Source organism: Eschrichtius robustus, chromosome 1, assembly GCF_028021215.1.
Source record: "Eschrichtius robustus isolate mEscRob2 chromosome 1, mEscRob2.pri, whole genome shotgun sequence".
NCBI classification, from domain to species: domain Eukaryota; kingdom Metazoa; phylum Chordata; class Mammalia; order Artiodactyla; family Eschrichtiidae; genus Eschrichtius; species Eschrichtius robustus.
The window spans coordinates 60,215,885-60,228,705 of NC_090824.1; positions in this window are offsets into that span (position 1 = coordinate 60,215,885).

Consider the following 12,821-nt stretch of genomic DNA (forward strand, 5'->3'; position numbering starts at 1 on the left):
CTGGGAGACTCTCCAAGATCAGCAAATGGGTCTGACCCAGGATCCTTTCAAATCACTCCTTCTGCCCTGGGTCTTGGTGCATGTGAGATTTTGCATGTGCCATTTAAGAGTGGAATCTCTGTTTCCTATGGCCCTCAGAATCTCCTAATGCAAGCCCCACTGGCCATCAAAGCCGGATGTTCTGGGGGCTCATCTTCTCAGCTTGGGACTCTCCAGTTTAGGGATCCTGATGTGGAGCTTGGACCCATCCCTCCTGGGAAGGGAATCTCTGCAATTGTGATTATCCTCTCATTTGTGGGTTGCCTACCTGGGGGTGTGGGTCTTGACTATACCATGTCTCTGCCTCTCCTGCCCATCTCTTTGTTGTTTCTTCTTCATATATTTAGTTGTAGAAGATCTTTTCAGCTGGTTTTCAGGTCAGTCTCATCAACAGTTTCTCTGTAATTAGTCATAATTTTGGTGTGCCTGTGGGAAGAGGTGAACCCAGACTCTTCCTAGTCCACCATCATGGCCACTCCCCTGTCTGATACTATTCTGATCCTGAACTTATGTGAATTTTAAAAATCTGCTGAGCTCCCAGGCCAGTATCCGCCCCCCCACAAAGCCCCATCCAGGCCACATGGGTCCTGGGGGCATAGGAGGGAGGCTGGAGAGATCAGGAGAGGCAGGCAGGAGGGATCCTCCAGGAGGAGCGGGAGAGGAGCAGAGGGTGATTGCCCTGCCCACTTGGGCGCGGGGAGCCTGCTGAGCTCCCAGGCTGATCCCCTGCCCTCCAAAGCCCCCTCCAGGCCGTGTGGGTCCTTGGGGGCATAGGAGGGAGGCCGGGGAGATCAGGCGAGGCAGGCGGGAGGGGCCCTCCCAGACTGGAGGAGCAGGAGAGGAGAGGAGGGCATTTGCCCTGCCCACTCGAGCCCAGGAAGCCTCCTCAACTCCCAGGTGAGGTCCTCTGCCCTCTGAGACCAGGGGTGGGGGGCACACCTGGGCCCCTTCTGTTCCTTGAGCCTAAGTCCCACACCCCACAGCCCCCAGGGCCTTTTCCAGCCCTGTGGGTCCTAAGCATAGGCCCCACTCAACTGCCCAAACCTTGCCCTTGCTTAGGCCCCGCCCTCCACAGCCAAGGCCTTCCCCCTGCTTTTTTTTCTTTTCCCTCCTCTTCTTTTTTACTATTGTGGTACTGATGTACCTTCCAGTTGTTGATTCATCTGTATTTTTATTTTTATATTCTTTCTAACATATCTGTTAGTTTTCTAGTCTAATTTTATTTTTTACTTTGTTATTGTTCTCTCTTTTTTTTTTTTTTTTTGCCACCCTATGTGGCTTGTGGGATCTTGGTTCATGAGCTGGGGGTTGGGCTGAAACTCCTGCAGTGGGAGCTCCGAGTCCGAACCACTGGACCAACAGAGAAACTCAGACCCCAGGGAATATTCATTGGAGTGAGATTTCACGGAGTTCCTCATATCAGCACCAAGACCCAGTTCTACCCAATAGCCTACAAACTCCAGTGCTGGAAGCCCCAGGCCAAACAACCAGTAAGACAGGAACACAATCCCACTCATAAAAAAGAAAAAAAAAAGAGACAGCAAAAATACGTCACAGATGAAGGAGCAAGGTAAAAACCTACAAGACCAAATAAATGAAGAGGAAATAGGTAATCTACCTGAACAAGAATTCAGAGTAATGATAGTAAAGATGATCCAGAATCTTGGAAATAGAATGGAGGCACGGATTGAGAAAATACAAGAAATGTTTAACAAAGATCTAGAAGAACTAAAGAAGACACAAACAGAGATGAACAACACAATAACTGAAATGAAAAATACACTAGAAGAAATCAATAACAGAATAACAAAGGCAGAAGAACAAATAAGTGAGCTGGAAGAAAAAACGGTGGAAATAACTAACAGGGAGCAGAATAAAGAAAAAAACAATGAAAAGAATTGAAGACAATCTCAGAGACCTCTGGGAAACACTAAATGCACCATCATTCGAATTATAGGGGTCCCAGAAGAAGAAGAGAAAAAGAAAGGGTCTGAGAAAATATTTGAAGAGATTATATTCAAAAACTTCCCTGACATGGGAAAGGAAATAGTCACCCAGGTCCAGGAAGCACAGAGAGTCCCATACAGGATAAACCCTAGGAAAAACACACCAAGACACATATTAATAAAATTAACAAAAATTAAATTCAAAGAAAAAATATTGGAAGCAGCAAGGGAAAAACAAAAAATAACATACAAAGGAATCCAATAAGGTTATCAGCTGATTTTTCATCAGAAATTCTGCAGTCTAGAAGGGAGTGGCAGGATATACTTAAAGTGATGAAAGAGAAAAACCTACAACCAAGATTACTCTGTCCAGCAAGGATCTCATTCAGATTCGATGGAGACGTCAAAAGCTTTTCAGACAAGCAAAAGCTAAGAGAATTCAGCACCACCAAACCAGTTTTACAACAAATGCTAAAGAAACTTCTCTAGGCGGGAAACACAAGAGAAGAAAATGACCCACAAAAACAAACCCAAAACAATTAAGGAAATGGTAATAGGAACATACATATTGATAATAACCTTGAATGTAAATGGATTAAATGCCCCAACAAAAACACACAGACTGGGTGGATGGATACAACACCAACACCCATATATACGCTGTCTACAAAAGATCCACTTCAGACCTAGGGACACATACAGACTGAAAGTGAAGGGATGGAAAAAGATACTCCAAGCAAATGGAGATCAAAAGAAAGCTGGAGTAGTAATACTCATATCAGATAAAATAGACTTTAAAATAAAGACTGTTACAAGAGATAAAGAGGGACACTACATAATGATCAAAGGATCAATCCAAGAAGAAGATGTAACAATTATAAATGTTTATGCACCCAACATAGGAGCACCTCAATATATAAGGCAAATGCTAACAACCATGAAAGGAGAAATTGACAATAACACAATAATAATAAAGGACTTTAACACCCCACTTACACCAATGGACAGATCATCCAAGCAGAAAATAAATAAGGAAACACAAGGTTTAAATGACACAATAGACCAGATAGTTTTAATTGATATTTATAGGACATTCCGCCCAAAAGTGGCAGAATAAACTTTCTTCTCAAGTGCACACGGAACATTCTTCAGGATAGATCACATCTTGGTCACAAATCAAACCTCAGAAAATTTAAGAAAATTGAAATCGTATCAAGCACCTTTTCTGACCAAAACGCTATGAGATTGGAAATCAATTACAGGAAAAAAACTGTAAAAAACACAAATACATGGAGGCTAAACGGTGCACTACTAAATAACCGAGAGATCACTGAAGAAATCAAAGAAGAAATAAAAAAATACATAGAAAGAAATGACAACAAAAACACAGCCCGAAACCTATGGAACACAACAAAAGCAGTTCTAAGAGGGAAGTTTATAGCAATTCAGTCTCACCTCAAGAAACAAGAAAAATCTCAAATTAACATCTAACCCTACACTTAAAACAACTAAAGAAGAACAAAGAAAAACGAAAGTCAGTATAAGGAAAGAAATCATAAATATCAGAGCAGAAATAAATGAAATAGAAATGAAGAAAACAATAGCAAAGATCAATAAAACTAAAAGCAAGTTCTTTGAGAAGAAAAAAAAATATTGATAGACCGTTAGCCAGACTCATCAAGAAAAAAAGGGAGAGGACACAGATCAATAAAATTAGAAGTGAACAAGGAGAAATCACAACTGACACTTCAGAAATACAAAAGATTATAAGAGACTACTACAAACACTATATACCAATAAAATGGACAACCACGAAGAAATGGACAAATTCTTGGAAAGGTACAATTTTCCAAGAATGAAAAAGGAAGAATTAGAAAATATAAACAGACGTATCACAAGTAATGAAATTGAAACTGTAATTAAAAATCTTAAAACAAACTAAAGTCCAGGACCAGATGGCTTCACAGGCAAATTCTATCAAACATTTAGAGAAGAGCTAACACTGTTCCTTCTCAAACTCTTCCAAAAAATTGCAGAGGGAGAAACACTCCCGAATTCATTCTATGAAGCTACCATCACCCTGATGCCAAAACCAGAAAAAGATATCACAAAAAGAGAAAATTATAGACCAATATCACTGATTAATATAGATGCAAAAATCCTCAACAAAATACTAGCAAACAGAATCCAACAGCACATTAAAATGTTCATACATCATGATCAAGTGGGATTTATCCCAGGGATGCAAGAATTCTTCAGTCTATATGCAAATCAATCAATGTGATACACCACATTAACAAATTAAGGAATAAAAACCATATGATCATCTCAATAGATGCAGTAGTTGATAAGGAGAAAGGAATCATTGGTTTATGTTTTCTAGACTTAATCTCTAATTTCCTGATGAAACAGGATAGGGAAAGCTGTCTGGCTGAATGGGTTGGGGGGAAAGGATCTGGGAAAATAACTGCCCTTTGGTTAGATTTTCAGCTAGTGCATCTGTTTTCCGTCCCACTCCTCATCCTCTACCCTCTGTACTAAGGCAGTGTCTCAAATTCCTCATGTTTTCTGGGAATCTGGAACACCAGCTGGCTTACTTCTTATTGGCTTCCCAATAATAATTTCCCTGTAATGCATTACTGGGGCTACTCATCAAACATGGTGGCTTGAGTATACATGCTTACTTCTATCCTAAACTATCACCAAAATAAAAATAGAACAAAAAGAATCAGAGAAGAGATAACAACAGATAAGAGATATTATAATTTTGGAAGATGGAAAGTAGGTGGATCGGTGGTAACTAACTTTGCAAAGCAGAGGAAATGAAACCTAAGTGCATGAAGTTGGGAAGCCAATAAATTATTATTTCAAAAGCCTCAAGGACCCATCAGTTGAGAATAGATGGTTCAGCATTTTGCAATGACAGTGGAGTAGGAATCATATTGCTCATTGCTCATTTTACCGTCCCTTAAGTGTGCTGTTTGATACAGATGTGCTGATTCTTCTCCCCACCCACCAGATGTCCAGAATCTGACCTCCCTTTTTTGGGGTATTTGTGCTGATGGGATTTGGGGAAACCATCCTCAAAGGGCAGCCGGTGGTTGTCATGATAATTAAGCGAAATTCTGACCAGATGTCAGTAAGAACAATTGGTGTCATTGCTGGGCCCAGGCAATAGGATATTCTTGCTGAGTAAGGGCTGAGCAGTCTGCCTGAGCAACTCACTTGCTTTTGAGCTTAGTGGTCCTTTGCCAACCACCTGCCCAGCTCCTGTGAGACTGTGGCCCTTTATCTTTCTTGGACAACTTCGCTGGGACTGTTTCCAGACTTCTGAGGTCCCCTTCTACTTACCTCATCCTTCTATTGCCACCCACACCCCATCTCTTCCTTTTAATATGGGGGTAGTCCTTGTTTCTCCAAGAGGTACTTCCTTATTTCTACTGTCTCCTCAAATTCAATTATCTAGTTCTTTAGCATTTGAACTAATTGCCCATTAAACCTGGAACCCCAATTATTAGCTACTTCAAAACAAGCTTTCTTCCTAGGTAACTGTCCTGATCTTAAATTTTTCTAGGAGGTGAAAGGGTATACAGGCATTCTCTTGCACCAGAGAAAGGGAAGAAAAACCATCAGTTAAGCGTCCATCTTGAAACAATCTGAATGTTTACATGTTGTCATGGATTTTTGATGACTTAAAATTGTGTTCTCCATCCAAGTCATTTGGAGCTCTTACAATACTCAGACAGCCAGTCAGCAATTGTTTTTTAAGCACTAATATTGTGCCAGGCTCTGAAAATACCAAAGTAGACAGGAAAGAAAGAGCCCCTTTCCTATAGGAACTGGTGTTCTAGTTTGAGAATTAGACAATAAATGCCCAAACCAAAAAAGTATATACGAAGCTTTTTAGTTTATCATTTCACAATATATAAGTATCACATCATCACATCATGCACCTTAAACTTACACAATGTTGTATGTCAGTTGTATCTCAATAAAGCTGGGAACTATACACACACTCACACACACATATATATATATATATATATATATATATATATATATATACACACACAGACATATGCAGAGAAGTTAGGTTCCCAATATAGTAGTCGTTACAGCAAAATTATGGGCCAGAGATCTTACTGGGGCAGCAAAAACAGCTCAAAAAGAGGAAGAGCAGAAGGAGGTAAATACAGAAGGTGGATACTGCAAGCTGGGAGATCCAGCTGAAACCACAGACGCTGATTTCCTGTTTGATCACACCAAATAAGTTTACCTTTTTTTTCAAATCATGTGGCTGACACTTCTTGCTGAGAATAAGAGGAAAGATTGAATCTTTTCCCTATAATAAATTAATCGCTAGTAAAATATAAAATGAAGAGCTTGAAAGTTCTTCCAGATAGCATATAAATGTCTTTATAGGAAAGTGCTTTGCTATTAAATCAATCTGTACAGTTAGGCCAGTATGTCTCCTTTCTGAGTTGATTTTGTGGCTGAACTTTTATTATGTTTCGAAGGTGGTACGTAAGTAAGACAAATGAAAGGTAAGTTTGAATAAGGATAGTATTTGGCATTATGTTCGTTTTATGCAGTTAGATATTTTTTCTATTTTGAAGTTCTATTCTCTTTGTTCTAACATTTATTTCCCATCTTAAAAATTTTATTAGGAAAGATTTTTAAATAGTTTTTTTACCATGATATCTCAGCCAAGGCACTTGTATTGAGGCAGTTTTTCTAACTGTGGTCAGATGCAGTATTAAATAATTCTTCATAATAATAATGATATTTGGCTCTCCAATTTATCTTTTCATATAATTTTAATGGATGTACTTCATGTTCACTTATCCCTTGTTTTCCTCATTTTGTGCTATTTTTAACCACTCACTTCCCAGTGGAGCATGAAAAGAATTATCTTCTGGATCACTCATGTCACTCAGCAGAGTCAGTTATGATTTAGTCAACTGGAGACTGTCCATAGAGCCAACCTGAATCCTTTGGGCCAGTAATTCCACTTTGTTCTAAAGAATAGCAAGGAAATTTTATCTGACTGAAGTGTGGAGGAGGGCTCCAAGCAGGTGGGAACGCAAGGGCTGGTAGAATGGCATGGTAAAATGCATGCCCTCTGTAGAGTAGGGGAGCATGTGCTTTTCAAGTACAAGATTCGGAGTCTGGCGTGGTTCACATGCGGTGTCTGCCACTCACCAGTTGAGTGACTTTGGGCAGATCTTCTCTGAACCTCAGTTTCTTCATCTGTAAAACAGAGACCTTAATGTATCTGCTATATGATGACTCTGTATTCTTTAAATGAGAATATTTGTAAGACATTACATATATAGTATAGCACAAAGTAAGTGCTCCATATGTCTAAAGACAAAAATAGAGAGAGAGAGATCCTGTCCTAATATTTTCTAGTTTCCACACTTTCACTTGATAACGTTGAAAACACTTCAAGGATATTGGCTAAATACTCAAAATGGAGTTCAAGGCAGATTGGGCAATACAGCCTAATTAGAAGAAAGATGGGAAGGTAGCAGACAGGGCTGTATTGAATAAGCAGCCAGGTAGCGACTCTTTCATATTGTCTAAATTGGATCAACCAATTTAAATATCTGAATATTTTCAGTACTCCTGTATAAGGCAGGCATCTATAATGGATCACTAGTATTTAAATTTTGTATTAATAAAGGAAAAATAAAATCAGAGTATTCCAGAGGAAAAAAGTTATTAATGGGTTGACATAAAAGAGGTAAAATTTTATAGTGTATCAGATTCAACAGCTGTCTTTTTCACAAATCACTGAGAGGCCTTTTCTTCTGATTTGATGGACAGTTTTTCTTTTGCTTTCTCCATCTCAGTCTAGGGCAGCACTCAGTGGTGTTCAGTGAATATTCATGATGACTGATTTCTTCCCAGTGACAGCACTGCATGCAGACAGCGAGGTTCTCACTGTTCACTCAAGATCTGTAGACCAGAATTAAAAAATCAGCCTGGTTAATTCACAAACTGAAAAATAATATGTTTACACAAAACATTGTATTTGGAATATCCAGATCTACAAATCATTTTTTAAAAATATTTCAAACATAGCAATCACACTTAAAAAAGGAATTTCCTGAATAATTAAAGTAGCTCACCTACCTTCCCTGAATGTTTGTTAGGAAATCAGCCTCATACATGAAAGGGCTCTGCATTTATTATTTCCTAATTTATGGGACAGTAGGAATTTTTAGATAAGGTTTCTCTTTGTTGACATGTTAGAAATGTACTCTGTATTAAGATTTGGTGGACCATTGCTGAAGGATCTGGAAGAACATCATGATGACAACACAACTGGCAAGATAGTTAAATCAACAGCTGATTATAAAATCCAACTACTTACTTGACATGCTACAGATTTTAAAATGCAGATAATGAAAAATTTTCATAATTCAATCATTTATATCTAAACTTGAAAACATTGCCTTGGATTCAGAATATTCCAGCTGAGTAGGAAATGTGAGTGCTTGCAAAATCAGTGTGCATTGGTGAGTTGAGATGTAAATACTCAGAGAATTTCAGATTTCTCAGTGAAAGGTACTATTGCAAAACAAAACAAAGAGGTATGAAGTCTACTGGTACCAGCATGCATGACCATTTATAGTTATTTTAAAAGCTTTCACAGTGTCCTACCTACCATGGCCTTTTCATTTTAATGTGTGTGTGTGTGTGTGTGTGCGTGTGTGGTATGTGGTGTGTTTTGATGGGGTTAGGAAGAGGCTTTGTCAGTAAGATCCTACTTCTTTAATTATAAACAAAACCACACCAGAGTAGTATGGCTTAATTAGAAACCTGGGCCAGAGAGTATTAATTCAGGAATATATTTATTTTCAGCTCTACAGAGCTCATAGAAAGATCTTATTATTGGAGAAAACAGTGAAAAAAAGAAAATTGTGACAGAAGTATCTAATAGACAATAGATACTGAATAAGAAGAAAGTTTGGAGAAACCTCAAATCAAAAGTTGATTGTTGTTTGCAAAATATATCTTGAAAACAAATCTTGTTAATATTGGGTTTGGAGATTTCATAGCATTTCTGAGATAATAGGCTGAAAGAAAATGTATTACCAGTCTCTGATTGAAATAGTGTAAGTTGTAGTTATTTTTATTTCTTAACAGTAACTTGCTCTTACATCTTACAAGGAGAAAGGGAACCCACTGATTTAAATCTGATTTTGTAATAGTAATAAATAGAAAATATTTCAAGCAATACAGAGAATAATGTAATGCCCATGTTTTGTCACATAAATTTAACATGCCTGATTTTCCTCAGATTGTTTAATTATCTTTAAAGAAATAAACTTTCTTAGCCCTCTTTGTACCCATGTCCATTCCTTTGTCTCATTCACCAGCCTGAAGTTGCTGTGCATCATTCACCCATGTTTTTATATGTATCTATTAGCAAGAGATACTATTTTTTGTTTATAAAGCTATATGTTAATGGTATCATATTAAATCGATCATTCTACAGCTATTTTCACTCATATGTTTTCAAGCATTATATATATCGATATATGTGGCTCTAACTCATTTAAGTGTTGCATAATATCCTGTTGTATGAATAAACTACAATATGTTTGTGCATTTTTTATTGATAGGCAGTAAAGTTTTTTCCTATGTTTTTGCTATAGACAATGCTGTAATATTGTAGTATACATCTCCTCTCCTGTACTACAGTCCTTTACGGTACGCTTCTAGAAGTGTAACTCTTGTGTCCTAGGGTATATGCATCTCCAGTTTTAGTAGATATTATTGTCCACTTGCATTTGAAAGAAGTAATGCCAATTTTTACTCCCACCAGCAGTGTCTGAGATATTGGGAGTTCTTTCCCCACATTTTGCCAACTTTCTTTCGGCTGGCATTTATTTTTTTAGCAACTACTTGTTGAGTTGGGATATTGCCATGGGAATTCTGTGTTTTAGCCCTGGTGGTGTATAATAAAAAAGTCCTTTCTCTCATGAAGCTTTCATTCCAGTGGGGAAGAGACAGACACCATACAAACAAATGTGTATTATAGCAGGGGGTGATAAGTGCCATGGAGAAATGTAATGCAGGGTGTAATGCAGGTTACCTCTTCTGTGTATAGCTAGTTTCATTTTCAGTCTTATTGGTTGGAAGAAGTTCTTTAGATATTTGGATACTATTTCTTTACCAGTTATATGTGTTCTTTAAAAAATTGTCATTTCTTTGCCTGGGCTCTATACCCAAAAGAGCTCTAGCAATTTATTTCTGAATAGGCGTAGAAATCCTTATAAGGCATACGTAAATGCAGGAAGCAGTGTTTATGCTAAAAAAACCTCATATAGAACTAAGTTAATCACATAGATAATTTTGGGGGCAACACTTGTGTTAGTAATGGAAAAAATTTTTTGGAAAAACAATATGGATTATTTTGAATATTTTCTCAATTCTGTACCTTTAAGTTTACTTGTGTATTCACATTCATAGAAATGGTCTATTTAGCCACAGTTTTCTGGATCATCATGGTCCAATAGAAATATAATGTGAGCCATAAATGGGAGCCACATATGTAATTTAAAAATTTCCAATAGCTATATTAAAAAAGGTAAAAAGAAACAGGTGAAATTTAATTTAATTATATTTTATTGAACTCAATATACTATCATTTCAACATATAATCAGTTTAAAAATTATTTATATTTTATATTATTCAAAAATACAAAATCTTTGAAATTTGATGTAAATTTTACACTTACAGCACATCCCAGTTACGATTAACTATATTATTTATTTACTTATTTTTATTGAGGTATAGTTGATTTACAATGTTGTGTTAGTTTCAGGTGTATAGCAAAGTGATTCAGTTACACACATACACACACACACACACACACACACACATACACACACACACACATCTATTCTTTTTCAGATTCTTTTCCCTTATGGATTATTACAAAATATTGACTATAGTTCCCTGTGCTATACAGTAGGTCCTTGTTCGTTGGATTGCTGAACATTTTAAGTGTTCAGTAACCATATGAAGTTGATGGCTACTGCACTGGACAGTGCAACTCAGTATCATTTGACATGATAGGATGCCTTCTGTCACCCAGTTGTCTGTGTGGTTGCATAGATCTAAAAGCACAGAGCTTAATGGGATTCGAAAGTAGCTGTGTTGATATTTTTTCCTTGTAAGAAGTGACACATACTGCTACTCCAAAAAAAAGGATTTGAAATCTGAACTGTTTTATACTGCTGGATAAATGTGGTGCTTGCCAAGAACACAAAAAATATGGTCTTTTTTAAAAAACATGTTCCTATAATATCATTTGTATGGCAAAGAATAAAGTAAAAGTTTTCTCTAAGGACTCAAATAGACATTTTTCCAAAGAGTATATACAAATGGCCACTAAGCACATGGAAAGATGCCTAGCATCAATAATCCTTAAAGAAATGCAAATTAAACCACATTGAGATGCCACTTCATACCCATTAGTATGGCTATTATCAAAAAACCAGAAAACGTGTTAGCGAGGGTGTGGAGAAAGGATGTGGGAATGTAAAACATTGCAGCTGCTGTGGAAAACAGTATGGTGGTTCCTCAAAAATTAAAAATAGAATTACCGTAAGATCCAGTAATTCCACTTCAGGGTATAAACCAGAAAGAATTGAAAGCAGGGTCTTGAAGAGATATTTGTATACCCATGTTCAAAGCAGTTTTACTTACAGTGACCAAAAGATGGAAGCAAGCCAAGTGTCCACCAATGAATGAATGAATAAACAAAATATGACATAGTACATACAATGGAATATTATTCAGTCTTAAAAAGGAAGGAAATTGTGACACATGCTATGACATGGATGAACCTTGAGGACATTATACTAAGTGAAATAAGCCAGGTACAAAAGGCAAATAGTGTATGATTCTGCTCACATGAGATACTTAGAGTAGTCAAATTCATAGAGACAGAAAGTGGGAGTGGTGGTTGCCAGGGGTTGAGGGAGGGAGAAATGGGAAGATATTGTCTCATGGGTACATAGATTCACTTTTGCAAGGTGAAACTGTTCTGTTCTGTGAATGGATGGTGGAGATGGTTCCACAGCAATGTGAATGTAATTAATGCCACTGAATTGTATACTTAAAAATGGTTAAAATGGTAAATTTTATGTTATGTCTATTTTGTCACAATTAAAAAATAATTTTTAAAAAGTACAAGGTTGCTTTGAAAAAGTCAGCATTATTATCTTTTGTCTCTTCTTTGTTTTTTTTTTTCCTCCATACTAACTCATCATCCTCATTTTCATAAGCCAATTGGTCAGTGTTATTTTATATGAGGAAGGGGTTACTCCTAGAAAATTCCAGGGTACACTTCAATAATTCATCTTGTATAAAGTCTAAATAGAAAGGCCTTTGAAAACATGAACACAAAGCTTTATGTTTTTTTAGCATCTTTACTGAAATTACTTTTTACTTGACACCTGTAACTTATGGGATTTCAAAAAAATAAATTCTACAGGTTTAAGAAGATTAGAAGTATCAACGTGCTAACAACTGAATTTTTTCAATTCTCAATATTTTTAGGGCATAATTTTGATAACTTGGAGTAGTTATCTGATTTTTCATAAGAACTGTGACTTTGTTTTCTAGCTTATATGTGCTTTGGCAACAAAAAATCCATTTTCTTTTTTTTCAAAAAAATTAACTTTAGGTCTTGAATTTGCCTGAAAATTTCCCTTATCTCATGTAGACTTTGATTTCATTCTTGGTTCTTAATCTACTTGGTCAATTACATACTCAGGCAACTTTGAGATGTAGAGCCCTCTTATAAAACAGTC